Source organism: Dasypus novemcinctus, chromosome 3 (genome assembly GCF_030445035.2).
Source record: "Dasypus novemcinctus isolate mDasNov1 chromosome 3, mDasNov1.1.hap2, whole genome shotgun sequence".
Classification (NCBI taxonomy): Eukaryota; Metazoa; Chordata; class Mammalia; order Cingulata; family Dasypodidae; genus Dasypus; species Dasypus novemcinctus.
Window position 1 is genome coordinate 186213646 of NC_080675.1, and position 24594 is coordinate 186238239.

A 24594-nucleotide genomic window follows, 5' to 3' on the forward strand; every position below is an offset into this window, starting at 1 on the left:
TTTTAATTGTTTCCACTATGAAAATATCCGAACATTTTTATGTATCCTGGATATATGCCCTGTAGAACTCCCTGACAACCACGCGTCCCCTGACAATAACATCCCACACCACTATTCCCCTGCTGCCATTGTTGAACTTCTCTGTGATCCAAAACTTCCTGAAAAGTGAAGCCCAATATATTGCCAGGTTCCCTTAATAGTAAAATGGAATATAGCAATGAGTTTAAAGGTTAGATATAGAATATATATTAATTTGGAGAAATTCTATGTCTTATCTTTTTCTTTTCTTTTCTTTTTTTCTATTATTAAGTTTATCTTCACAAGAATTTTAGATCACAGTACTTCATATATACAATATATAGTACTCCCACATATCCAACATAAAACCTTTTCCCTTCCACAGCAATAATCTTTTTACATAGTCATACTATATTTACTGAAACTGATGTACAGATATTGAGACAATAGCTTTCAAACAAGGTAACATTTCGGTTTACATTGTGGTTTATATTTTAAACTATACAGTTTTCTACATTTTTAGTTATCTTTTGTTTTACATTATTATTTACATTTAAGCCTATCAGCACCTATATATTTTTGGTGTAATTTTACGTGTCTTACATCCATCCTTGCATACTCTTGTGAAACACTTCTATTGCCCTCACAGTTACATTGGTTCTATCTATTCAATACCTCTTTCCCCCTCTGCTTAGGGCCCACAGTGACAGTCAATCTTCATTGCTTGAAAGGCCATGTTCAGAGATAGTTGCAACAGTGCTGAGGGCCTGACATGCTCAACTGCCCTAATGCACTGGGAGCCACCATTTCTCTTGAGAGATACATTTGCCTCTATTTGATGGCATCAGTCCTCCTCAGGATGTGGGTATACCTTCACTCTAATTATATGGGTCTCTATCCAATGATACAACCCACTATGGGAAAATGACCATTCACAAAGAACCATCACTTATAAAGGAGGCTCCATAAGATGAAGCACTGATTTCTCATCTAAAACAATGGAGGCAAGAAGGAAGTGCTATGACATAGTCAAGGTAGTAAAAGAAAAAAAAATTCCAACCAAGAACACTCTATCCAGCTAAGCTAGCATTCATAAATAACAGAGAGTTCAAAATATTCACACATAAACAAAACTAAGGGAGTATGCCAACAAGAATCCTGCCTTTCAAGAAATACTAAAGGGAGTTCTGCAGGAAGAAAGAAAAAACAGGAGAAGCAGAGTTGGAAGAAAATTTAATAGCACCTAAAAAGAGGGAAAAAATCAAAAAAATTATGACAAGCAAAAATCCAAAGAAAATATCGCTAATATAAATACTTTCTTGAAAATAATAACACTGAATATCAATGGATTAAACTCACCTGTCAAAAGACTCAACTGTAAGATTGGATAAGGAAATATAACCCATCTATACATTGTCTACAAGAAACACATCTTAGACCCAGGGACCAAGGAGGTTGAAAGTGAATGCCTGGAAAACAATCTTACAAGCAAACAATAATGAAAAAGTCAGGAGTAGCTATATAAATATCAGACAAAATAGACTTTAAATGCAAAACAATTGTGAGAGACAAAGATGAACACTTCATATTAGTGAAAGGGATAATCTTTCAAGAAGAATGAACAATCATAAACATTTATGTTCCTAACAAGGGCACCTCCAAATATGTGAGACAAACACTGGAAAAACTAAGTGAAAGAATAGATGCCTCTACATTTTTGTGGGGGACTTTAATGTGCCACTAGAAACTTTGAACAGAACATCTCAAAAGAGAATCAATACAGAAACAAAAACTTTGAACAGTATATTAGAGGAGCTGGACCTAATAGACATATACAGAAAATTATACTCAAATACAGCAGGATATACATTCTTGAAGATAGACCACATGCCAAGCCACAGAAAAAGTCTCAATGAATTCAGAAAATCGAAATCACATAAAATAATTTCTCTCACCACAGTTGAATGAAGCTGGAAATCTGCAATGGCCAGAGTCCCAAGTTTGGCAACAATATAGAAATTAAACAACACACACTTAGAAAATCTGTGGGTCAAGGAGGAAATCTCAAAAGAAAAAAATAACTACCTTGAAATTAATGAAAATGATAATACAACATATCCAAACTTATGGGATGCAGCAAAAGCTATACTGAGAGTGAAATTTATAGTGAAAAATTCATACATCAAAAAATAAGAAAGAGCTAAAATTGAAGAACTAACTGCACACTTGGAGGAATTAATATAAAAAAACAACAACAACCAAGTAACCTCAAAGGAAGAAGAAAGAAAGAACAAAGATCAGAGTAGAACTAAATGAAATGGAAAATTAAAAATCACTTGAAAAAATAAACAAAACCAAGAGCTGGTTCTTTGAGAATATCAATAAAATTGACAAACCCTTAGCTAGACTATCAAAGGAAAAAAGAGAGAAGATGCAAATACACAAAATAAGAAATGAGAAAGGAGAGATCACCACTGACACCTCAGAAATAAAGACTATCATAATGGGATACTTTGAAAAACTATATTCCAACAAGAAGGGTGATGTAGAGGAAATGGTCAAATTCCTAGAACCACATAAGCAACCTACACTGACGAATGAAGAAATTGATGATCTCAACAAACCAATCACAAGTAAAGAGATAGAAAGTGTCATTACAAACCTCCCAACTAAGAGGAGCCCTGGGCCAGATGGCTTCACAGATGAATTCTACTAAACATTCCAGAAAAAAACTAACACGAATCTTGCTGAAACTCTTCCAAAAAATCAAAACAGAAGGAACATTGCCTAACTCATTCTATGATGCCAACTTTACTCTAGTACCAAAGCCAAATGAAGACACCACAAGGAAGGAAAATTACAGACCAATCTCTCTAATGAAAATAGACATGAAAATCCTCAACAAAATACTTGCTAATCATATTAAAAAATACATTAAATGAATTATACAACATGACCAAGTGGGATTCATTCTTGGTATGCAAGGATGGTTCCACATAAGAAAATCAATTAATGTAATACACCATATAAATAGATTGAAGGAAAAAATCACATGATCATATCTATAGATGCAGAAAAAGCATTTGACAAAATACAGCACCCTTTCTTGATAAAAACACTGCAAAAATTGGAATAGAAGGAAACTTTCTGAACAGGATAAAGAGTATATATGAAAAACCCACAGCTAACGTAATTTGCAATGGTGAAATCCTAAAATCTTTTCCTTTAAGATCAGGAACAAGACAAGGATGCTCACTTTCACCCCTTCTTTTTAACATAGTCTTAGAACTACTTGCTCAATCATTGAGGCAATAACCAGATATAAAAAGGATCCAAATAGGTAAGAAAGAAGTCAAAATTTCATTATTTGCAGATGACATGATCCTATACATTGAAAACCCTGAGAAGTCTACAAGAAAGCTTCTAGAACTCATAAATGAGTTCAGTAAAGTTGCAGGTTATAACATCAATGTACAAATATCAGTAGCATTTCTGTACACCAATAATGAGCAATCTTAATTGGGAAATCAAGAAACAAATACCCTTTACAGTAGTGAATAAAAAGTCAAATATGTAGGAATAAATTTAACTAAAGATGTAAAAGAGTTATACACAGAAAACTACACAACACTGTTCAAGTAAGTCAAAGAAGACCTAAATAAATGGAAGAATATTCCCTGTTCATGGATAGGAAGACTAAATATTATTACGATGCCTAACCTACCAAAACTGACCTATACCTTCAATGTAATCCCAATCAAAATCAACACAGCATTCTTTAATGAACTAGAAAAACTAACTATAAAATTCATTTGGAAAGAGGCCCCAAATAACCAAAGACATATTGAAAAAGAAAAATGAAATTGGAGGAATCACACTACCTGACTTCAAAACATACTACAGAGCTACAGTAGTGAAAACAGCATGGTATTGGCATGAGGATAGACACACTGACCAATGGAACTGAATTGAGAGTTCTGATATAGATCCTCATATATACAGCCATATGTTACTTGACAAGGCCACCAAACCCTCTCAATTGGGATGGAATGGCCCCTTCAACAAATAGTGCCTGGAGAACTGGATATACATGTGTAAAAAAAAGAAAGAGGATTACCAACTCACACCTTATACAAAAATCAACTCAAGATGGTCAAAGACCTAAATATAAGAGCTAAGACCATAAAGACCTTGGAAAGCAATAAGACAACTATCTACAGGACCTTGTAATGGGAAATGGCTTCATGAACTTCACACCCAAAGCTCGAGCAGCCAAAGAATAATCAGGACTTCCTCAAAATTAAGGTCTTCTGCACCACAAAGGAGTTTGTCAAGAAAGTGAAAAGAGAGCCTACATAATGGGAGAAAATATTTGGTAACCATATATCTGATAGGAGACTTATATCCTGCATATATGAAGAACTCCTATTCCTGTTTGGATAGAGCAATGGTCCTTAACAAAAGAGAAATTAGAAGCTTTGCAAATAATCATTACAGTGCAACTAGCTGAAGGACATATTTAAACCTCAACAAGTCTTTGGAATTCAACATTGTTTGTCATATAAAAGAAGTCAGGTAGATGGAGACTGTTAACTGATCTCCAAGGAGTAAATAATGTATTGGAGCCTATGGATCCTTTGCAACCTGGACTATCCTCTCCTAATATGATTCCAAAAATTGGAAACTCAAAATAATAGATTTAAAAGATTTTTTTTTACATTTACTTTACAAGACCAAGATAAAGAAAAATTTGCTTTTACTGTGCCAAGTATAAATCATATGCAGCCTGCTGCAAGATACAAGTGGACTGTATTACCACAGGGAATGATGAATAGTCCTACTTTATGTCAACATTTTGTGAATCAACCTTTACAATGAGTTTGAGAACAATTTCCTTTACAATATATAATTCACTCTATGGATGAAATTTTATTTGCTGCAGAATCAGAAACTTTTACAGCAAATATTTGAACAAGCTGTGCTACAGTTATCTGAATATGGTTTGTGTATTGCTCCAGATAAAGTACAAGATACATATCCCATGGATTATTTTTATTTAGGATATAAATTACAAGAAACCACTATTACCCCAGCAAAAATATCTATAAGAGAGATCATTTACAGACTTTAAATTATTTTCAAAAATTATTAGGGGATATTAACTGATTATGTCCTACTATTGGTATTCCTAATTACCAATTACAAAATTTATTTCATATTTTAGAAGGAAGCTCAATCTAAATAGCCCTAGGATGTTAATTGCTTTAGCAGAACAAGAATTACAATTAGTGGATCAATGGATATCTCAAGGTTTTACTCAAAGAATTGATCCCCAGTTGCCTATGCAACTGCTTATTTTTCCTACCAAGTGTTCTCCTACTGGACTTATATATCAAACAGATTTAATTATTGAATGTCTCTATCTTCCAAATGAAGAAAATAAAAAAAGAAGAAAGCATGTAGTGTGCAAAGGATCCTAATATTCTTACACTACCATTAACAAAAAAGGAGATAAATAATTTATTAGAAAATAGCATGTGTATGCAAATAGTTCTTGCTGACTTCATGGGAAAAATTGATAATCATTTCCCCCAAAATAAACTTGTACGATTCTTCAAAATGACACCTTTTTTATGCAATCAAATAATTTTTGATGTCCCGATTGATGGACTGAATTATTTTACAGATGGTAATGGACAAGGAAAAGCAGGTTATCATGGACCTACCACTAAAATCTTACAAGAAATTTATCCTACTCCCCGATAAGCTGAGATGACCGCTGTTATTCAGTTATTACAGGATGTAACTCAGCCTATTAATGTCATAACTGATTCAGGTTATGTCTGGTTTTCTGTACAATAGGTTCTTGATGCTAATATATATGGAATGGGATCTATCGGTGTATTATTGTCCTTACAACAGGATTTTCAAAAACGTCAAGAAAAATTATATATTACACACATTCGAGCTCATAACAATTTACCTGGACCTTTAGTCCGTGGAAATCAAACCATAGATGAGCTCATTTCTTCTATTACTTCCTTGTCTCCTTCCACTTTTCATCATCTCATGCATATAAATGCAAAAGGTCTGAAACATTTCCCTTCACTTACTACACAGCAATGCAAGTCTATAATTCAATAGTGTCCCTCTTGTTTTGCTTCTTCTCATATATCTTTACCAATGGGACTAAATATATGGAGACAATATAGAGGACAAATAAGGCAAATGGATGTCACTTTTTATTCAGCTTTTCATTGTTTTTCTTATATACATGTTACTGTGGATACTTATAGTGATTTTACATGGGCTTCAGCATTGTCTAGTGAAACTGTTTCACATGTCATACAACATTGTATGTTCTGTTTTAATATCATGGGCATTCATACTCAAATTAAAACTGACAATGTGTCATCTTATACAACTGTTAAATTTCAGAAATTTTGTACATATTGGGGTATCTCTTTAATACATGGTATTCCATATAATTCTCAAGGACAAGCTATAGTTGAAAGGAAAAATGAGACCTTAAAGGCATAACTTGCTGAAAGGCAGGGCAAGATGGCGTCTGAGTGGGTGTACCTTATAATCTCACCTGCAAAGAAGCAGCTGAGTAGGGTCGGAGTCCTGCTGGACCAGGTTGTTTCAGGTGTTTGCAGGGCAGGAGGTGTCTGGACGTTGATTTGGTGGGATGGTGATAGAGGTGATTCTTGCAAGAGGTAGAATTTTGGGTCTCTTGCATGGAGGTCAGAGATTGCGGACGGGACGCTTCCCCCTGGGACTGGTGGCCTGGTGGTGTCAGCGATTCCCAAAGGCTTTGTTGAGCTGGGGTTTTCCCAAGCCCTGAGTAGGCTGTTTCAGAGGCTTGCAGGGTGGGAGGTGTCTGGATGTTGATTTGATGAGACAGTGACAGAGGAGATTCTTGCAAGAGGTGGAATTTGGGTTTCTGACATGGAGGTCAGAGCTGTGTGTGGAGCCCATTGCCCTAGGGCTGGTGGCTGGCTGCAGTGATCCCTGGGGTGTTTGATGGGCTGCAGCACTCCCAAAACCTGAGTGGGCTGTTTTGGGGGCTTGCAGTGCAGGAAGTGTCTGGATGTCCATTTGGTGAGACAGTGATGGAAGAGATTCTTGCAAGTGGTGGAATTTTGGGATTCTGACACTGAAGTCAGAAGTGGTAGGTGGGGCCCCTCCCCTAGAGCTGGTGGCCTGCCCCTGCGATCCCTGAAGTCTTTGTTGCGCTGCAGCATTCCCAGGCCCTGTGTTAACTGGATGCGTGGTTCCCAGGTCTGTGTCCCCTAAACCCTGGTGGCCCACTTTCCAGAGACTCACACATCTTGAGTCTGTAATATCACGGACTTCCCATCCCTGAATCCACCACACCCTGAGGCCCATCTGAGGTCCTTGATTACCCTAGCTCTCCGTGTTTTGTGTTGTTGTTTTTTCTCTCACACTCTCTCCTTGAACTTGGAGGAGTGTACCAGCTGACTTGGGGAGAGTCTGGGAAGAAAAGAGAGGCGAATCTGCTGAGAAAGCCCAATTTACCCAAATGTCATAGGAAACTTGGTCTGGGAGAAGGTAGAGTCAAAAATCAACTAGACCTCCCCTAGCACACCTAAGAGGGAGGGACTGTAGGAGTTGATATCCAAGCTTCCAGTAGCATATTTGGGGTTTCTGGTGAGGTGTAGGTGCTCTCATGCTGGAAATAAAGAGTCATGCTCTTCTGTGTTGAGTTGGTTCAACAAGAACCTACTTGAATCTCCTACCAGGCCTCTCAGGCAGCTTTCCTGCTGCCCTGGGAGAGAGAGAAGGGAGGAAGGGGTCAGATCCCTAAGTATATTATTTAACTACAAAGAGGATTCCTAGCTTGAAATGTTGGTTCTTTTTACTTTTCCTTTTTTTGACTGGTTGCTAATACTGCATTGTCTCCTGGTCTTTTCTCCCATTTTTACCCTCCAAGGTCTTTTTTCATTTATTTAGTTATTTTTTTCTCTTTTCTTTTTCTTTTTCATGCTAGTTTCCCCCAATTTTCTTTATTTTATATTTTTTTAAATTTTTTTTATTTTTTTTCCTTTTTTTTCCCTTTTTTTTACTGACTTTGTAATAATATTACATTAAAAATATATATGTGAGGTCCCATTCAGCCCCACCCCCCACCCCATCCTTGCATACCCGGAATGAATCCCACTTGGTCATGTTGTACAATTTGTTTAATATGTTGTTGAATATGGTTAGCAAGTATTTTGTTGAGGAACTTTGCGCCTAGGTTCATTAGAGAAATTGGTTTGCAATTTTCCTTTCTTGTGGTGTCTTCTTTTGGCTTTTGTACTATGGTAATGTGAGCATCATAGAATGAGTTAGATAATGTTCCTTCTGTTTCAATTTTTTGGAAGAGTTTCAGCAAGACTGGCATTAGTTCTTTCCGGAATGTTTTGTAGAATTCACCTGTGAAGCCATCTAGCCCTGGGCTCTTCTTAGTTGGGAGGTTTTTAATAACTTATTCTATTTCTTTACTTGTGATTGGTTTGTTGAGATCATCAAATTCTTCTTTCATCAATATAGTCTGCTTATGTGTTTCAAGGAATTTTTCCATTTTCTCTGAATTGTCACTTTTGTAGGAATATAATTTTTCAAAGTATCCTCTTATGATAGTCTTTATTTCTGTGGGGTCATTGGTGATATCTCCTTTCTCATTTTGTATTTTGTGTATTTACCTCTTCTCTCTTTTTTTTCTTTGTTAGTCCAACTAAGGGTTTGCCAATTTTATTGATCTTCTCAAAGAACCAGCTCTTGGTTTAGTTTATCTTTTCAAATGCTTTCTTATTTTCTTTTTCATTTAGTTCTGCTCTTGTCTTTGTTCTTTCTTTCATTCTTCTTCCTGTTCAGTTATTTTGTTGTTTGTATACTAATTCCTCCAAATATGCAGTTAGTTCTTCAATTTTTGCTCTTTCTTCTTTTTTGATGTATGAATTTATGGCTATAAATTTCCCTCTCAGTTCCTTTGCTGCATCCCATAAGGTTTGGTATGCTATCATTTTCATTAGTTTCAAGGTCGTTATTAATCTCTTTTTAGATTTCCTCCTTTACCCACTGTTTATCTAAGAGTATGCTGTTTAATTTCCATATCTTGGTGTGAAATCTGGCCCTCTGGCTCTTTCAGATTTCCAGCTTCACTCCACTGTGGTCAGAGATATTATTTTGTATGATTTCGATCTTTCTGAACTCACTTAGCCTTTCTTTGTGGCTTAGCATATGGTCTATCTTTGAGAATTATCCATGTGCACTTGAGAAAAATGTATATCCTGCTGTATTTGGTTGTAATGATTGGTATATGTCTATTAGGTCCTACTTCTCTAACATACTGTTCAGAGTTTTTATTTCTTTATTGATTCTCTTTTGAGATGTTCTGTCCAAAGTTGATAGTGGTGTATTAAAGTCCCCCATTATAATTGTAGAGGCATCTATTCTTTCACTTAATTTTTCCAGTGTTTGCCTCATGTATTTGGAGTCGCCCTTGTTAGGAGCATAAATATTTATCATTGTTCATTCTTCTTGAAAGTTAATCCCTTTCACTAATATGTAGTATCCTTCTTTGTCTCTCACAATTTTTTTTGCATTTAAAGTCTATTTTGTATGATATTAATATAGCTACTCCTGCCTTTTTTTTGGTTATTGTTGCTTGTAAGATTGTTTTCCAGCCATTCACTTTCAACCTCCTTGGATCCCTGAGCCTAAGATGTGTGCTTGAAGACAGCATATATGGGTCTTTTGTCCTTATCCAATCTTCCAGTCTGAATCTTTTGACAGATGAGTTTAATCCTTTGACATTCAGTGTTATTACTTTCAAGGAATTATTTATGCTACCCATATTTTGTTTGATCTTGTGTTTGTCATATTTTGTTTGTTTTTTTTTCCTTCTCTTTTTGTCCTTATTGTTGCTCTTACACTCTCCTCCAACTCTGCCTCTCCTGTTTTTTCTTTCTTCCTGCAGAACTCCCTTTAGTATTTCTTGAATGGCAGGGTTTTTATTGGCATACTCTTTTAATTTCTGTTTGTGAATATTTTGAACTCTCCATTATTTTTGAATGCTGGTTTAACTGGGTATAGTATTTGCAATTGGAAATTTTCTTCTTTTAGTACATTGACTATATCAAACCACTTCCTTCTTGCATCCATGGCTTCAGATGAGAAATCAGCACTTAATCTTATGGAGCCTCCCTTGTATGTGATGGTACTCTTTTCTCTTGCAGGTTTCAGAATTTTCTCTTTTTCTTGAGCATTGGATATTTGACAAGTATATGTCTTGTGGTGGGCCTGTTGGGATTTATGGTGTTTTGGGTGCATTGTGCTTCCTGGACGTGTACATCCATCTCTCTCAGTAGATTTGGGAATTTTCAGCCACTATTTCCTCCAACACCCCTTCTGTGCCCTTTCTTTTCTCTTCTCCTTCTGGGATGGCTATAATATGTATGTTTGTGCATTTTGCATTGTCATTCAGGTCCCTAAGTCCCAGCTGGATTTTTTAATCTTTTTATCGATCAGTTCTACTATCTGATTTCAGATGTACTGTCTTCCACATCGCTAATTCTCTCCTCTGCCTCTTCTAATCTGCTGCTATTTGCTGAGAATGTATATTTGATTTCTTGAAATGTGGTGTTCATCACCATCATATCTGTTATATTTTTGCGTATGTCTGCAATTTCCTCTCCATGTGTTTTTTTCATATTGTTAATCTCTTCCTTTACTTTCTTAAGCTGGCCTCTAATTATACGTTTTGAGATCTTTAATTACCTGTGCAATGTTCTGCTCCCCTTCCAGATTTTTAGTTTGTTCATTGGATTTGGCCATATTTTCCTGATTATTGGTTAGGTCTGTAGTTTTTTTGTTACTGTCTGGTCATCATTTTATCTTCACTGGTTTAATCAGTTCCTTAGCTTCTTTGTCTAGTCTTGGGGATTAATTAGTTGTTGTTCATGTGTAAGTGTGATGTCTTCTCTTTGTCACTTTGTTCCTCTTATTCTATTTTCTTGTTGCTGGCTAAGTTCACTTTGAATGAAAATATTAGTGCTGCGGTCACCCCTCCGGCTGAAGTGTGGTTTGCTGGCCTGGCAGGGGAGCGGCCGCGGTAGGCCTAATTCCGCTGCCCCCATAATAGGGTGGTTGGTCGGGCCCACCGCCACCCCTGAAGGAAGCTCGGCATGGGCGCAGAGTGCCCTCGGGTCTCCCCTTCTCGGCAGCCATGCTTCCGCGGCCGCCCCTCCTCCCAGATGGCGCCACCCGATGCCTTGTGGGGCGGCACCCTTCTTCTTTCTTCTCCCTGCGCAGGCGCAGGGCAGAAAATTCCAGTCTGCCCTTTTCCCCTCCCCCGACAGCAGCAACAGCCAGGCGTGGGCGGAAAAATCCAGCCCACCCTTTTCCCTTCCCCCGACAGCAGCAATAGCCAGGCGTGGGCGGGAAACTCAAGTCTGCCCTCCACCCCAGCAACAGCAGCCACCAATCCCTAAACCCTGCCCCTTCCCCCAGCAACAGCGACAGCCAATCCCTAACCACCACCCCTCCCCCGTCCAGTACCGCCCACTGACCTTTCACCAGCAACCAATCAGAACAGGGCATGGCTTCAACCAATCAGCCTTCCCCAGCCCCTATAAAACTGTTGCCTCTCCCTCAATAAAGTGGACTTGCGTGTTTACCTTGTCTCCGCGGTAGTTCTTCTGCCGTGCGCCCTCCAGTCCTGGGAGCCCCCGACAAGGGCCTGGCCTCCCTTGTCCCCAGTTCGTCGCCTGCTTCTCCGGGCAACCCCTTCGTCGCCGGCTTCGCCGGGCGACCCCTTCGTTGCCGGCTTCGCCGGGCGACCCCGTCAGCCGAACCGCGCAACCCCTTGTGAGACCGATCCCTCGTCTGCTGCCGGACCGACCCCTCGTCCCAAGTGGGACCGACCCCTCGTCCCAAGCGGGACCGACCCCTCGTCCAGAGCTGGACCGACCCCTCGTCCGCAGCCAGACCCCACCTCTACCGACCGAGCAAGCCGCCGCAGTTGGCGCCCAACGTGGGGCAGAGCACCCCCACCGCCACCGACTGAGCAAGCCGCCGCAGCTGGCGCCCAACGTGGGGCAGAGCACCCCCACCGCCACCGACTGAGCAAGCCGCCGCAGCTGGCGCCCAACGTGGGGCAGAGCACCCCCACCGCCACCGACTGAGCAAGCCGCCGCAGCTGGCGCCCAACGTGGGGCAAAGCAACCCCACCACAGCACAACGTGGGGCAAGGCAACTCCACCACAGCCTCACTCCATAACCTGGCGCCCCCCCCTCCTCTCTTCTCACCTTGGGACTTCTCTCGTGCAACATTGCTGCTACCTGAGCCTTGGCTACCTCATACGATCCACGGCGGTCTGGGAGAATCGCTGGATGGCTTTCTCCTTCCATGTCGGGGGCTTATACCGACCCGCTATGATTAAGAGGAGCCTTGGATTTCTCGGGAGCGTGCGCTTGCACGTCTGAAGTAATCCTACCACAGCCCTACCCCCTCCTCTCTTCTCACCTTGGGACTTCTCTCGTGCAACATTGCTGCTACCTGAGCCTTGGCTACCTCATACGATCCACGGCGGTCTGGGAGAATCGCTGGATGGCTTTCTCCTTCCATGTCGGGGGCTTATACCGACCCGCTATGATTAAGAGGAGCCTTGGATTTCTCGGGAGCATGCGCTTGCACGTCTGAAGTAATCCTACCACAGCCCTACCCCCTCCTCTCTTCTCACCTTGGGACTTCTCTCGTGCAACATTGCTGCTACCTGAGCCTTGGCTACCTCATACGATCCACGGCGGTCTGGGAGAATCGCTGGATGGCTTTCTCCTTCCATGTCGGGGGCTTATACCGACCCGCTATGATTAAGAGGAGCCTTGGATTTCTCGGGAGCACGCGCTTGCACGTCTGAAGTAATAGCCCTACACTCTCCTCTCTTCTCACCCCTATCTTTTCGCTCTGCATTGCTGCTCCTGAACCTTGGTAACCTCATATGATCCACGGCGGTCTGGGAGAATCGCTGGATGGCTTTCTCCTTCCATGTCGGGGGTTTATACCGACCCGCTATGATTAAGAGGCGCCAATAAAACTCTCAGGAGCGCGTGCCTGAGCACCTCCACCCCTGCCTTCACCTCTGCCTCCTCCCTTCTGCGCTTGCTCCCCTTTGCCTTGCTCCACTGCTCGTCGTCCCGCCCTCCCCTCGTCGGGGCCTTCTCTTGGCCCGCGACCACCGTCGGAGCCCCACCGGCTCCGACCCCTCGTCTCACCGCGCACCTCGGCTCCCATCGCCGCGCTCTCAAGGATGCCGCTCAGCCAATCTGGGTCCCCGGGAGATACGTCAAACCCGCCACATCAGCAGCGGATGTCCCGCAGGGCACGGCGCCAGATGCGAGTGATCCAGCACCAACTGAGCCAGCTCACCCTCCACCCCGAGAGGCAACCATCCAACCCTGAAGTCCGTTCACTGCTCGCACTCTACCGTCAGTGCAGACGCCGCAACCCTCGCCATGCTGCCGAGCGCCGGCAACCAATCAGAACAGGGCGTGGCTTCGACCAATCAGCCTTCCCCAGCCCCTATAAAACTGTTGCCTCTCCCTCAATAATGTGGACTTGCGTGTTTACCTTGTCTCCGCGGTAGTTCTTCTGCCGTGCGCCCTCCAGTCCTGAGAGCCCCCGACAAGGGCCTGGCCTCCCTTGTCCCCAGTTCGTCGCCTGCTTCTCCGGGCGACCCCTTCGTCGCCTGCTTCTCCGGGCGACCCCTTCGTCGCCGGCTTCTCCGGGCGACCCCTTCGTCGCCGGCTTCGCCGGGCGACCCCTTCGTCGCCGGCTTCGCCGGGCGACCCCGTCAGCCGAACCGCGCAACCCCTTGTGAGACCGATCCCTCGTCTGCTGCCGGACCGACCCCTCGTCCCAAGTGGGACCGACCCCTCGTCCCAAGCGGGACCGACCCCTCGTCCAGAGCTGGACCGACCCCTCGTCCGCAGCCAGACCCCACCTCTACCGACCGAGCAAGCCGCCGCAGTTGGCGCCCAACGTGGGGCAGAGCACCCCCACCGCCACCGACTGAGCAAGCCGCCGCAGCTGGCGCCCAACGTGGGGCAGAGCACCCCCACCGCCACCGACTGAGCAAGCCGCCGCAGCTGGCGCCCAACGTGGGGCAGAGCACCCCCACCGCCACCGACTGAGCAAGCCGCCGCAAGTGCCAGGGAAAGCAAAATGAGTAAGAGAAGAAAATGTATAAAGTAGTATTGGTAATAAATGTTAACAGAGCAACAATGTGAGATCTAGAAGAATGGATATTAGACTCATGTAATTTGTGTAGAGTTACAGCAGTAAGTAGAGTACCTATGATGAGACAGTCAACTGAATATGGGGAGGAATACAGTTTGAATTAAAAAGCCAGTGTTTTCATGAGAGAGGAAAAGAGAAAAGAAAGACAATAATATCAAGAGTGGATAAAAGACAGAAAACAGAACAAAGGTATTAGAAATAAAATGTCAGACAACTTAGGGGACAAATAAAGGGAGGTGGAGTGTAAGAGAAAGAGTAGGTGATGGAGGATAGAAAGATGTAGGGGAAAGGGGATAGTGCAGGTGGCCAAAATCAATACACAAAGAAAAGAGGAAATGGAGACTGAGGAAACACAGCAAGTGTGAAGTGTTTCCTGCAGCACCTATTATATAAAGAAAAGAAAATAAGAAGAAAAGAGAGAAAAAAGAAAAAAAGAGAAGAGAAAAAGGGGAGACAAAGAAAATTGGGGGGGGTCGGGAGAGGGGGCAAGATGGCGGCTGAGTGAACATCCCTGTTAGGGTCTTCTGCAAGGAATCGGCTGGGCGGCGTTGGAGACTCTTCGGGACCGGATTGTTTCGGGATTTTTGCTGGTCCGGAGGTGTCTGGACATTGATTTGGAGGGAAGGTAACAGAGAGGATCCGTCTGAAATATACACGGAGATCCCACCTACCTGTAGAGGATTCCCTCCTTGGGTAGGCGGAGACGAGGCATCTAGCCCCGCTCGGTGGGGCTGAGCCAGGCCGGGCCGCAGCGGTGGACGCCGGAGCCGGGCCGGGCTGTGCCGGCGGCGAGCGGGGCCGGGCGGGGCCGAGCCAGGCCGAGCTGGGCCGCGGTGGCGTGCGGAGCCGGGCGGGGCCGAGCCGGGCCGAGCCGGACCGCGGTGGCGTGCGGAGCCGGGCGGGGCCGGTTCAGGCCGCAGCAGCGGGCGGCGGACACCGGAGCCGGGCCGGGCTGTGCCGGCGGCGAGCGGGGCCAGGCGGGGCCGAGCCGGGCTGAGCCGGGACGCGTTGGCGTGCGGAGCCGGGCGGGGCCGGTTCAGGCCGTGGCGGCGGGCGGCGGACGCCGGAGCCGGGCCTGGGCCGCTGTAGCGAGCGGAGCCAGGCGGAGCCAGGTCGGGCCGTGGCGGCGTACGGAGCCGGGCGGGGCCGGTCCAGGCCGCGGCAGCGGGAGGTGGACGTGGGAGCCGGCTGGGCCGCTGTAGCGAGCGGAGCCGGGTGGAGCCAGGCCAGGCCGCGGCGGCGTACGGAGCCGGGCAGGGCTGGTCCAGGACGCGGCGGCAACAGACAGGCGGATGCCGGAGCCGGGCCGGGCCGCTGTAGCGAGCGGAGCCGGGCATAGCCGGGCTGGGCCGCGGCGGCGTACGGAGCCGGGCGGGGCCGGTGCAGGCCGCGGCGGCGAGAGGCGGACGCCGGAGCCGGGCCGGGCCGCTGTAGCAAGCGGAGCCGGGCAGAGCCAGGCCAGGCCGCAGCGGCGTAAGGAGCTGGGCAGAGCCGGTCCAGGCCTCCGCAGCGGGCAGCGGCGGGCAGAGCCGGGCCTGCGGAGGGGTTTCTGTTCTTTGTGTTTTTTGTTTTTTTTTTTAATTTATTTTACTTAATTTTTTTTTTTTTTTTTTGGATCATCTGCAGTACTGGGGAGTTCGTGGGCCCTGGGCGGCCTATTGGGGGTTTGTGGGAAGGGAGGTGCTTGCAGACCCATTTGGGCAGACAGACGGGGGGTTTTAGGGCAAAGCGGGGGGAAGTTGTTGTTTTAGATAGTGTTGCAATTGTGACACGTGTACACCTGTATCACTCTTCCCCCCATCCGTTCCCCACCGTTTGCCCATCCGCTTTTTCTTTCTTCCTTTCTTCTTGTCTTTCTTTTTTTCTTTATTATAATTAGTTTTTTTTTTTTTTTGGTTTTCTCTTTCCCTCTTGTCCCTCATCTTCCACTTATTTTATTTTAATTCAAGTATACAATAGGTGATACAGGGAACACCTCACATTTGCTGGGTTTTCCCATCCTCCACTGCCTCATTTCTGTGTGAACTGATTTAGGCTACCTACACTATCCCCCTTCCCCTGCATCTTGATATCAACTATCATCTACTGTCTCTCCTATATTCCACCCCCCACCTCCTGTTCTTTGATCCACAAAGTGTCTAACTCTTAATTTCTAATACCTTTGTTCTGTTTTCTGTCTGTTATCCACTCTTGAAACTATTACCTTTCTTTTCTTTTTCCCTCTCTCATGAAAACAATAGCTTTGTAGTTCATACCATATTCCTCCCATATTCAGTCATCTACTTCATAAAAGGTACTCTAACTACAGCTATAACTCTATACAATCTACATAAATCTAACCTCCATCCTCCCAGATCTCATATTCTTGCTTTGTTAACATACATCACCAATACTACTTTACACTTTTCCCTTGCTTACACAATTGCCTTTCCCCAACACTAATACTTTCCTCTAAAGTGAACTTAACCAACAACAAGTAACTAGAATAAGAAGAAAAAAGTGACAAAGAGAAGATATAACACATATGCAAAAATAACAACTAATTAACCTCCAAGAGCAGACAAAGAAGCTAAGGAACTGATTAAATTTGTCAAAATAAAGAGATGACCAGAAAGCAACAAAAATCTACAAACCAAACCAATAATCAGGAAAACATGGCTGAATCCAATCAACAAACCAATAATCACAAAGGGGAGCAAAACTTGGCACAAGCAATGAAAGATCTCAGAACATTTATCACCGACAAATTTGATGCAGTAATGAAAGAGGTTAACAACATGAAGACATCACTTGGAGGGGAAATTGCAGACATACGCAAAAACATAACAGATATGATGGGAATGAACACCACAGTTCAAGAAATCAAAAATACACTTGCAGCAAATATCAGCAGACTAGAAGAGACAGAGCAGAGAATTAGTGATGTGGAAGACAGTACATCAAAAATCAAACAGATAGTAGAAGGGGTCAATAAGAAGATAGAAAAAATCCAATTAGGATTTAGGGACCTGAATGACAATGCAAAACGCTCAAACATACGTATTATAGGCATTCCAGAAGGTGAAGAGAAGGGAAAGGGGTCAGAAGGAGTGTTGCAGGAAATAATGGCTGAAAACTTCCCAAATCTACTGAAAGAGACAGATGTACATATCCAAGAAGCACAGCGCACTCCACAAGTCATAAACCCCAACAGGCCCACCCCAAGACATATACTTGTCAAATTATCCAATGCTCAAGACAAAGAGAAAATCCTAAAAGCAGCAAGAGAAAAGAAAACCATCACATACAAGGGAAGCTCAATTAGATTAAGTGCTGATTTCTCTTCTGAAACCATGGAGGCAAGAAGACAGTGGTATGATATAGTCAAGGTACTAAAGGAAAAAAATTTCCAACCAAGAATACTCTATCCAGCTAAACTAGCATTCAAACATGATGGAGAGTTCAAAATATTCGCAGACAAACAGAAACTGAAAGAGTATACCAACAAGAAACATCCCCTTCAAGAAATTCTAAAGGGAGTTCTGCAGGAAGAAAGGAAAAAACAGGAAAGGCAAAGTTGGAGGAGAGTATAAGACCAACAACAACAACAAAAAAGACAAAAAAATTATACAAACAAAATGTGACAAACACAAATCCAATCAAAATATGGCTAACACAAATAATTCCTTGATAGTAATAACACTGAATGTCAACGGATTAAACTCACCTATCAAAAGATTCAGACTGGGACATTGGATAAGGAAATATGACCCATCCATATGCTGTCTACAAGAGACACATCTTAGACCCAGAGACGCATGGAGATTGAAAGTGAATGGCTGGAAAACAATCATACAAGCTAACAATAACCAAAAAAAGGCAGGAGTAGCTATATTAATATCAGACAAAATAGACTTTAAATGTGAAACAATTGTGAGAGACAAAGAAGGATACTACATTTTAGTCAAAGGGAAAATCTGTCAAGAAGACCGAACAATCATAAATATCTATGCCCCTAACAAGGGTGCCTCTAAATACGTCAGGCAAACGCTGGAAAAACTAAGTGAAAGAATAGATACATCTACAATTATAGTGGGGGATTTTAATACACCACTATCAACTCTGGACAGATCATCTCAAAAGAGATTCACCAAAGAAACAAAACATCTGAATAGTATATTAGAGGAGCTGGATCTAATAGACATATATAGATCGCTACACCCAAACACAGCAGGATATACATTTTTCTCAAGCGCACATGGATCATTCTCCAAGATAGATCATATGCTAGGCCACAAAGAAAGGCTGAACGAATTCAGAAAGATTGAAATCATACAAAACATTATCTCTGACCACAGTGGAGTCAAGCTGGAGATTTGCAAGGGACAGAAGCCCAGATTTCACACCACGATTTGGAAATTAAACAGCACACTCTTAGAAAAACAGTGGGTCAAAGAGGAAATCTCAAAAGAAATCAATGACTACCTTGAAACAAATGATAATGATAACACAACATACCAAAATTTATGGGATGCAGCAAAAGCAGTACTGAGAGGGAAGTTTATAGCCATAAATTCATATATCAAAAAAGAAGAAAGAGCAAAAATTGAAGAACTGACTGCACATTTGAAGGAATTAGAAAAACAACAACAAAGCAACCCAACAGGAAGAAGAAGGAAGGAAATAACAAAGATAAGAGCAGAACTAAATGAAATAGAAAATAAGAAAGCACTTGAACAGATAAACAAGACCAAGAGCTGTTTTTTGAGAAGATTAACAAAATTGACAAACCTTTAGCAACACTAACAAAGAAAAAAAGAGAGAAGATGCAAATACACAAAATAAGAAATGAGAAAGGTGATATCACTACTGACCCCACAGAAATAAAGACTATCATAAGAGGATATTTTGAAAAACTATATTCCAACAAAAATGACAATCTAGAGGAAATGGACAAATTCCTAGAAACACATAAGCAGCCCATATTGACAAAAGAAGAAATTGATGATCTTAACAAACCAATCACAAGCAGAGAGATAGAATCAGTTATTTAAAATCTCCCAACTAAGAAGAGCCCAGGGCCAGATGGCTTCACAGGTGAATTCTACAAAACATTCCGGAAAGAACTGACACCAATCCTGCTGAAACTATTCCAAAACATCGAAACAGATAGAACATTACCCAACTCCTTCTATGATGCCAACATTACCCTAGTACCAAAGCCAAACAAAGACATCACAAGAAAGGAAAATTACAGACCAATTTCTCTAATGAACCTAGACGCAAAAATACTTAACAAAATACTTGCTAATCGTATTCAACAACACATTAAACGTATTATACACCACGACCAAGTGGGATTCATCCCAGGTATGCAAGGATGGTTCAACATAAGAAAATCAATCAACGTAATACACCATATAAACAGATTGAAGGAAAAAAATCACATGATTATATCTATCGATGCAGAAAAAGCATTTGACAAAATACAGCACCCTTTCTTGATAAAAACACTCCAAAAGATTGGAATACAAGGAAATTTTTTGAACATGATAAAGAGTATATATGAAAAACCTAAAGCCAATATTGTTTACAATGGAGAAATCCTAGACTCCTTCCCTCTAAACTCAGGAACAAGACAAGGATGCCCACTGTCTCCGCTCCTATTTAACATTGTCTTAGAAGTACTTGCTCGAGCACTGAGGCAAGAACCAGAAATAAAAGGCATTCAAATTGGAAAGGAAGAAGTCAAAATTTCATTATTTGCAGATGACATGATCCTATACATAGAAAACCCTGAGAGATCTACAACGAAGATTCTAGAACTCATAAATGAGTTTAGTAAAGTCGCAGGTTATAAGATCAATGTGCAAAAATCAGTAGCATTTCTGTACACCAATAATGAGCAAGATCAGGAGGAAATCAAGAAACAAATACCATTCACAATAGTAAATTAAAAAATCAAATACTTAGGAATAAATTTAACTAAAGAGGTAAAGAACTTATACACCGAGAACTATACAAGATTTCAAGGAAATCAAAGAAGACCTAAATAAATGGAAGACTATTCCTTGTTCATGGATAGGAAGACTGAACATTATTAAGATGTCTATCCTACCAAAACTGATCTACACATTCAATGCAATCCCAATAAAAATCAACACAGCCTTCTTTAAGGAACTAGAAAAACTAACTATGAAATTTATTTGGAAAGGAAAGAGACCCCGAATAGCCAAAGACATACTGAAAAAGAAAAACGAAATTGGAGGAATCACACTACCTGACTACAAAACATACTATAAAGCTACGGTGGTGAAAACAGCATGGTATTGGCATAAGGAGAGACACATAGACCAATGGAATCGAATTGAAAGCTCTGATATAGAACCTCACATATACAACCACATAATATTCGATAAAGCCACCAAACCCTCTCAACTGGGAGAGAGTGGCCTATTCAACAAATGGTGTCTGGAGAACTGGATAGCCATATGTAGAAGAATGAAAGAGGATTACCATCTCACACCTTATACAAAGATCAACTCAAGATGGATCAAAGACCTAAATATAAGAGCCAAGACCATAAAAACCTTAGAAAGCAGTGTAGGGAAACATCTACAGGACCTTGTAATAGGAAATGGATTTATGAATATCTCACCAAAAGCACGAGCAGCAAAAGAACTAATAGATAAATGGGACTTCCTCAAAATTAAAGCCTTCTGCACCTCAAAGGAGTTTGTCAAGAAAGTAAAAAGGGAGCCCACACAGTGGGAGAAAATATTTGGCAATCATATATCTGATAAGAAACTTATAACTTGCATATATAAAGAACTCCTATATCTTGAAAATAAAAAGATAAACAACCCATTTAAAAAATGGGAAAAAGACTTAAACAGACACTTTTCCAAAGAAGAAATACAAATGGCAAGAAAGCACATGAAAAAATGTTCCAAATCTCTAGCTATCAGGGAAATGCAAATCAAAACTACAATGAGATACCATCTTACACCCATAAGATTGGCAGCTATGAAAAAAACAGAAGAATACAAGTGCTGGAGAGGATGTGAAGGAAGGGGAACACTCATCCACTGCTGGTGGGAATGCAGAAGGATCCAACCATTCTGGAGAACAGTATGGCGGTTTCTCAAAAAACTAGCCATAGATTTGCCATATGACCCAGCAATACCACTGCTGGGTATATACCCAGCAGAACTGAAAACAAGTACACAAACTGATATATGCATGCCAATGTTCATAGCAGCATTGTTCACTATTGCCAAAAGTTGGAATCAACCCAAATGCCCATCGACAGATGAATGGATCAATAAAATGTGGTATATACACACAATGGAATACTACTCGGCTGTAAGAACAAACACACTACAAACACATGTGATAACATGGATGAATCTTGAGAACCTTATGTTGAGTGAAGCAACCCAGGCATTGAAGGACAAATACTACACGACCTCAATGGTATGAAATAAGTAAATTAAGGTGCCTCAGAGAGCTACAGACTGGATGATGGGCCTAAAGGAAATTGGGGGGTAGAGGAAGGATATAAGCTGACACCTACATCATAAAATCTATCAAAAGCTGGAGGTAAGTATTTGTACGAGCAAGGGATAAAATGGGGGAATAGGGTTACCTTTGGGTGGGGTTATGCGAGCTTGAGGGGAGCTAGGGATGGGAGGGTGGGTAATATTGCCCAAGAAATTGGGGGAGGGTGGGGCAACATATGAACATAGGAGATTGTCAGGTATTTGGTTGAGAGTATAATGCTGAGAAAACTTTTTCAAAAATATAATAAGGAAGGTCACCTCTTTAAGATGATTAATGGGGATAATCTGATGCAGGATAGGTTCCTAGGGAGTATGTGAGTGCTCATTTTGCCATAGTGGGTTATATCATTGGATAGAGACCCATATAATGAGAGTGAAGATACACCCACACCCTGGGGAGGACTGATATTTTCAAATAGAGGGAATTATGTCTCTCAAGAGAAATGTTGGCTCCCAGTGCATTAGGGCATTTGAGCATGTCAGTCCCTCAACACTATTGCAAGTATCTCTGAACATGGCCCTTCAAGCAATGAAGGTTGACTGTCACTGTGGGCCCTAAGGGGAGGGAGAAAGAGTATTGAATAGTTGGAACCAATGTAAATATGTGGGCAATAGAAGTGTTCCACAAGATTATGCATGGATGGATATAAACATGTTAAATTACACCAAAAATATATAGCGGTTGATAGATTAAAATGTAAATCATAATGTAAAACATAAGATAACTAAAAATTTAGAAAATTGTATGGTCTAAAATATAAACTACAATGTAAGCTGAAATGTTACCTTGTTTGAAAGCCATTGTCCCAATATCTGTACATCAGTTTCAGTAAATATAGTATGAATTTGTAAAAAGATTATTGCTGTGGAAGGGAAAAGTGTTTTATGTTCGATATGTGGGAGTACTGTATGTTGTATATATGAATTACTTTGTTCTAAAACTTTTGTGAAGATAAGCTTAATAATTAGGAAAAAAAAGAAAGAGAAAGGACATAGACACTGAGGAAAAGATGGAAGTAGTTGCCTTGCCAATTTACAAACAGGGCTACACTTATTACAGTGATGGAAGGCAAAACATCAAAAACAAAACTTTTGCGTTTTTAAATTTTTTGATACCCCAATTAATTTTTTCCTTAATTTTTCTAAATTAATATGTATTCTATATCTAACCTTAAACTCATCACTATATTCCATTTTACTATTAATGGAACCTGGCAATATACTGGCCTTCACTTTTGAAGAAGTTTTGGATCATGGAGAATTTCAACAATGGCAGGGTAGGGATACTGGTGTGGGATGTTATTGACAGGAGCACATGGTTGTCAGGGAGTTCTACAGGGCATATATCCAGGGTACATAAAATTGTTGGATATTTTCATAGTGATTACATTTAATAAGAACTGAGGGGGTGCTGAGTTCCTAGCTAGGGAAGCCCTATCACAGTCCCTAAAGGAACAGCAACAATCCCCCAAGTGCAACAGCAAAGACCACAAAAGAAGGAAGGTCCAACAATGAGCCCTTGATACTAATGACTATGCTTGTTAGCCTATGCACCTGAAATAAGAACAAGGCCTAGAGCTACAGGGTGCCTAAGAGTTACCTCCTGAAAGCCTCCGTGTTGCTCAAATGTGACCAGTCTCGAAGCCAAACTCAGCATGTAAATGCATTGTCTTCCCCCCAGCATGGGACATGAATCCTGGGGATGATCCTCCCTGATGCTGAGGGATTACTACCAAGTACCAGATGATGATGTAACTAGAAAATGACCTTGAATAAAAGGGTCAACTCGGACCAGTAGAATATCTCAGTCTACATTTAATACCAGGAGTTAAAAATGCTTTTTGACCTGAATAAAAGGGGGGAATGGAAAGGATAAATGAGTTTATATGTCTATGAGTCTCCAAAAAGAGCCGGGAGTTTATCAGAGGGGTTGCCCTTATGCACACCTCAGCAGAGCTCCAGAGACACATAAAGTAGATACAACCCCAGGTATTGGCTATTCTGAGGGCTACAGAGTCCCACAGGTTCTATGATCATGGCAGATGGAGCTCAGTGCCATGTCAGGTAACCCTACTTTGGAGTTTGTGTTTCTGTGTGATGGAGCTGGACTCAGATGTGATCTTTGTCCACCAGTCTCTCCTGTTACTTGTACAGAACTGTAGTTAGTGCTGGGGTTTAATGTATACCCAGGGGACCTGAGTCTCTGGACTACCATGTGATAGCCAGGCCCTGAGCCTCAACAGACTTGCAACTCCTACACTCTGGTTTATTGGACTTACCCCACTCAGCTGACATGGAGTTGAAGAAGGTCAACCACCACACGAGGGAGCCAAGAGTGCCTACAACTGAAAGCAGGAGGATTGCATCCAGCATCCATGTGGAATCTAAGCCCCCTCTTGATGTAGATGTGGAGTGGACATAACCATTCTAAAGTCCACAGGATGGAGGAATAGAGTATGGATTAGAGTGGACTTACTGATATTCTATTCATGAACAATTGTGATTAGTAAGCAAAGAAAATGAGACATTGGTGTGGAGAAAGTGGCCATGGTGGCTGCTGGGGTTAGGGAGTGGGAGGAAGAGATGTGATGTGGGTGCATTTTCAAGACTTGGAGTTGTCCTGGTTGGTGCTGCAGGGACAGTTACCGGACATTGTATGTCATCCCATGGCCCATGGGTGGAATGTGGGAGATTGTGGACTGTAATGTGGACCTTTGACCATGAGGT